Below are 6181 nucleotides of genomic sequence, written 5' to 3' on the forward strand. Positions count from 1 at the left end.
ATTCATAGCTCTTTAACATCACTCTCCTTTTATTATTAAAAACTGGTCCAATTCCCTCCTTCTATGTAGCTGGAATATGTCTATATTTACATACAAGGAACTGCTGACTTCAGAACTCCTTTGGTCACCAATTGAACTAATGTGTGCTTATGCCTTGATTTATGTATAAGCCACCTGTTTTCCAAATGTTTCTGAGCATCTTACACTTAAAGAATTAATTTATAAATATAAAAGCATCTAATAGATACAACTTATACAGTTGATCAGAAGAACAAAGTATTCAAAACAAGATTAAAACAATAGAAATCAAATCAAGCAAAATAACAAAAGAGGGATCCTTAATCATCCTGTCCTCAACATCCTTTCCTCAACATCTGGGTCTTCAGTAGTTTCCTGAGTGACGTAAGGGGAAGGAGATCATTCCAGAGGGCAGTAATTACAACAGACATAAGTACACATTGTCCTATGAGATGATTCTTTAACCTGGAGGACTTGGAATGCACCCACCTTGCAGGACCCTACTAGGCAGGTAAAGACAAATGGAGATTGGTGGTCTGTCAGATACGCCAGCTTGGTTTCTTCTGAAGTTTTTAAGCTACAAGCTCCAGATAATAGCAACATCCTGATGGAGGGCAAGAGAGAGGGATTGAAACTTGTCTTAGCCAGATCAACTAACCACGGGTAGGTATGATATAAGTCTCTGTTTACTTGCCTCAACTATTTGTGACTATTGCATTCTCCAGCTTGATGTTCTTCAAATGTGTTGGAATATACTTCTCAAATCCTGGAGCTGTGCTGACTTGAGATTATGGGAACCAAAATTCAGCGTACGTCTAGCGGTCACCAGGTTGAAAAAGGCAGTTTTAGGTTTTCACCTTGTCGTATTTATTTATTTATTATTTTATTTATGAGACTTATATACCGCTTTAAGTGCAAGCACTCTCTAAGCGGTGTACACCAGTAACCAATGTATATATATTTACATTGCCCCCAACAATCTGGGTCCTCATTTTACCTACCCCGGAAGGATGGAAGGCTGAGTCAACCTTGAGCCAGTGAGATTTGAACCGCTGACCTGCTGAACACAGTCAGCTAAAGTGGCCTGCAGTACTGCACTCTAACTGCGGTGCCACCTCGGCTATTCCTATCACACTATTGCTTTTTCAGGGTAAGCAAGATTACCTAGAGTTCAGAAATGGAGGATGAAATAGTCAAAGAAATTAGAGCCGTAAAATAAGGAAAGAATTATTGCAGATATAAAGTTGGGAATCTTTCCTACCTACATAATGTAAGTTACATAATACATGATTGCTGATCCATCTTCTTTATCGCCTATGTAATCCTTTGCCTAACCGTTGGGCTATTGATTGCACTTTCAGTGTTTCATAATATTTTTCCTAACAATTTGAACCATTATGTCACACTGTTTCTCTCTATTTTGACCTATTGATAAACTTTCACCATTTATGAAACATATTATCTACTACCTTTGGCCATCATCCCTTAAAAATTATAACTTAAAAAATTAACCCATTTTTTTTTATTTTTTACATACTGTTTCATGATTCCATGTTTTACTGTGTACCACCCAGAGTCCACTTTGAGGGAGAAGCGTGGTTTAGAAATATGAAAAACAAATAATAAAGAAATCAACATTTGACCATATATTTTCCCATTTTTAGTAAAACAAGGTACCTAAATTCTTCTGTTTGATTTAGCCTTCAGCTTTTGAATATTACCTGCCTTGTTCCTTCCATTTTCCCTGCCTATAAACACAACCATACTGGCCTTTGATATAATTTATTATATAAAATTTATTAATTTTCAAACTCAACTTCTGGGCCCAGCTAATCAATTTGAAACTGCTGCAAACATCCCATACATAAATGCCTCCCAAATGCTCCAAATAAATGTTGGAATGTAAACTTTTTTGTCTGGAAATGAACATTCTTCACAATGAACATTACAGAGTCTATTAAAACTAGTAATTTTTGCAAGAAGGGACAATGCCTAGCATGAAAGTAACTTAACATATTTCAGCTCTTGGACATTAGTTGTATCTTTAATATTTAATTTAAAATTTAAAGTCTTGTGTTTAATTATATGTTCTAGTGACTAAAAACCTCATTAAAGGGCAACCCGTTTGATGAAACATGGATGTGTTTGAATAATCATTTCTCATCTTGTGTAACATATATTATTAATTAATGTACTTCGTTGCAGGAATACTAACAGTCTAGGTGTCTTTACATACTGGGAGGCATTAATAAGCAAAAAAAGGGAGGCTGTTTTCCATAGGGAAGATTCTGATATGGTTAAAGTCTTCATTCCTATTATTACTACAGTATTTGGCAACAGCAGCCATACAGGTGGGGTAGAACCAACCCCATCAAAAGCATCTAAATACATTTATTTAGTATGCAAAAAATAAAAGCATTTTTCAAAAGACGCATGCTCATTTCATTCCTAGTGTTATATAGTAGTTAATGCTGAAGAAAAGTCTGATAATTATAATGGCTGCATAGATAAACCTCAACTTAGAACCATAACTGGAGCCTGCTTATAATGGTTGTAAGTTGTGTCAGTTGTAAAGCAGATAACCCCATGATCCCTTGGTTTTTATGACCTTTATTATGGCAGTTGTAAAGCAAATGCCACAGTTGTAAAGTGAACCACTTGTTCACTATGGGGCTTTTTTTTTTTTGCCAAAAATCGGAAGTAAAAAGCCATTTTGTGACCAAAGGGTGATGCAAATGGCGGTAAATGTGGCCTGGTTATCAAGTGCCTGATATGCAGGTGACTTCCGGTGGATTTTGCGCGCGCGATGGCGGCTACTTTGTAGCCGTCTCTCCTGGGTAAGTGTAAGAACCGCTATGAACAGCAGACACCAGCTGTTCAGCGGTTCAAAATCCCCCTCCCGGGCAAAGGGGGGGGTAGAGAGTGTCTGAATAGTGGTAGAGCCTCTTTTGCACCCCCCAAGTTTTTTTGGGGGGGGGTGAAAGGAGTGCTCCCACGGAGTTCAGACTTGTCTCCGCTTCCCAGCTGTTTTTGTCCTCAGGGACAAAACGAGCCGCTGCAAAAACCTCCGTGCTTAAAGAGAACTGGTGAGTTTTTTTATAAACGGACAGAGCTGAGTAGAGGATTTAGTTTTTCCTTTCTTTGATTTATTTGGACTTTAAGTTTTAAGACTTGCTTCTATTTTTATTCTCTCTTTTTATTTTTTTTTCTTTGTTGAAAGGGAAAGTAAAATGGCGATCGGCAAATCTCTCGGTGTTTTTTTTTCTGAAGTTAGAATGCTGACCGGCAGGCTTTTTGGTGTTTCTCTTTCTTTCCTTTCTCTTTCCCTTTTTATTTTCTTATGATTGGAATGGTTGTTTTTGGTATCTCTAAGTATTTTTTTTGGAACGGACTTTTTCTATTTAATTATTTTTTTTTTCTTCTCCCTTCTTTTTATGGTAATGACCCTTTTTTGAAGGACTTTTTTCTGTTTAATTTCTTGCAATTTTTAAGAAGGAGTAAAGCTTTTTTTTAATTCTTTTTCTCTTCCTTTTTTTTTCCCCCTTTTTTCTTTTTATTATAATGACCTTCTTTGGAGGGAGTTATGATTTTTGAAGGAATTTTTATAATTTTTTAAGAAGGGCTAAAGGTTTTTCTTTAAGATGGCTCCAAAGCGTCCAGGGATTTCTACAGCTTCTAAATCAACAGTTTCACCCTCTTCTGGGGGTCAGCTAATAACTATGAAGGATTTGCAAAACATGATGGGAGATGTTATAATTCAAATTAGGGCAGAAATGAAAAAGATTTTAGAGGAAAATAATAAGATCTTGAGACAAGATTTTGTTTTGGCTTTAGAAGGAGTTGCTTCTGTTCTTGAAAAGGTGAACTCCCATGTGGAAGAGGTAGCTGAAAAAGTGGACATAATGGAGGGGAAAATTGAAAGTATGGAAAAAGAAATGGAAAATGAGATTCTTATGCTTCAATATGGACAAATGGAATATGCCTTAAGAATCAGAGGCCTGGAAGAGTCTTTGCAAGGAGATTTGAAAGAGATGGTTGCAAAGGACTTTGCATTGATTTTGAATAAAGAAAAAGAGGGAATACTTAGTGAAATTGAAAAATTATTTAGGGTTAACTCTGTGGTGGCAGCACAGAAGAATCTGCCAAGAGATGTGGTAATTTACTTTGGTAAAAGATCTTTACGCAATGAAATTGTGCAAGCCTATTATAAGAAGAGATTTCAAATTGCTTCACAAGATGTTATAATTTTTAAGGAGATCCCATCTAAAATTTTAAGAAGAAGAAAGGAGTTTGCTTTTCTAGCAAATGAACTTAAAAAGAGAAAAATTCTATTCAGATGGGATGTTCCGACTGGAATGGTGGTGAACTACCTGGGGACATGTCATAGACTTAATACTGTTTCTCAAGCAAAAGATTTTTATACTTCGGTCCTGGGGGTATGTGCATCGCCATCTATTAGGTCTCAACAAGTCCAGATTGAGGAGCAGAAGACAACTTGTGTAGCACATAATTCCAAAGAAAAGCAGCAACAGAAGAAGGTTAAGGAAGTTTCATATTCAGTGGTCTCTGAATCTCTGGGAGATGTTGGACCTACAAAGTCTTTGGAGCAATCTTCAAGGGTGGAATTGCTGCCTGAAATGGAAATTGGGAAATCTCAGTTTGAGGGGTATCAACAAGAGAGGAACGGGCAGAGGATAACTTGTATAACTTACAATTGTAAAGATCAACACAAGGAGGAATTTAAGGAATCCTTACCTGTATTGGCTTCGGAAGTTAGACCTACAAAGTCTTTGGAGCAATCTTCAGAAATGGAAATTGGGAAATTTCAGCTTGAGGGGCACCGACAAGAGAGGAACGGGCAGAGGATAACTTGTACAACTTATAATTGTGAAGATCAACACAAGGAGGAATTCACTGAGGAAGTTTTACAGGTATCGGTCCTTGAGACTGGTGCAACATATAAATGTAAAGAAAAAGTAACATATAAATGTAAAGAGAAAGACCAACAGAAGAAGGAGGTTGAGGAAGTTTCACAGGTACTGATTCCTGAGCTTGGGGGTCAACCAGGACTTACAAACTCTTTGGAGCGATCTTCAAGGGCAGAATTCCACGCATTCTTTTCGATGCTTGCGGGCAAGAGAGACTGATATGGATTGTGCTTATAGTAGATGCAACTGGCTATCAGACAGAAGATTATGGATATTGAATGAAAATTTTAGATAAGAAGTTTGTGTTTATAGTGGATGTAACTGGTTATTGGACAGAAAATTATGGACATTGAATGAGAACTTTAGACAAGAAGTTTACTATTGAGATTGTCGGAGAAGTAAAACTTATATCGTTTTTGGAAAATGTCTTATGTAATGTCTAAACATGTGTTTTGGGATAATAATATATTTCAGCTTTAAGTTTTAAACCTTTAATGATAATATTGTTTAAACTTGTGTTTTGAAGGGATTATAATTTGTTTATTTCAGTGAGGGGATTCTAATAAATTTGTGTTTCGAAGGGAGTATAACTTGTTTAAGTTTCAAGTAATGCTTAAATTTGGTTTTTAAATATTATTATTAATATTTCTAAGAGAAAATAATTTGTTTAATTAAATGTCTAGATTTGTTTAGGAAAGAAAGTAATGTTTAAATCTGTGTTTTTGGAGGAAGTCTATATAGAATGATGATTGTATTTAGACTTGTTTAGGATTTAAAAGTGTTTCAAGTTTTTAAATATTATTATTAATATTTTTAAGAGAAAATAATTTGTTTAGATTTGTTTAGGATTTTTAAGTTTTTTTTTTTTGGATAGGTGAGAAGATTATGAAGATTGAAGGAAATATGTATTTATTTTAAGTTTTCTAAGAGTATTTAGTTTTAATGGTATAACAAAGGTTTATATGTTTATTTTTTTGTATTAGGATAAAGAAAGAGGGAGAAATTAGATTTTATATTATAGGCATAGATATTCAAAGAAAGTAATGTTTAAATTTGCGTTTTTGGAGGGAGTTTATATAGAATGATGATTGTATTTAAATTTGTTTAGGTTTTAAAAGTGTTTTAAGTTTTTTTCTTAATTAAGCCTGTACTTAGCTCTGGGAAGTTCAGGGGAGGGCTTGGGAGGTTGGGGAGGAGGGGGGTGAGGTAGGGTTGGGGGGGGTATGGGAAGGGGA

Source organism: Crotalus tigris, unplaced genomic scaffold, assembly GCF_016545835.1.
Source record: "Crotalus tigris isolate CLP2741 ecotype Arizona unplaced genomic scaffold, ASM1654583v1 scf7180000017716.2861928, whole genome shotgun sequence".
Classification (NCBI taxonomy): domain Eukaryota; kingdom Metazoa; phylum Chordata; class Lepidosauria; order Squamata; family Viperidae; genus Crotalus; species Crotalus tigris.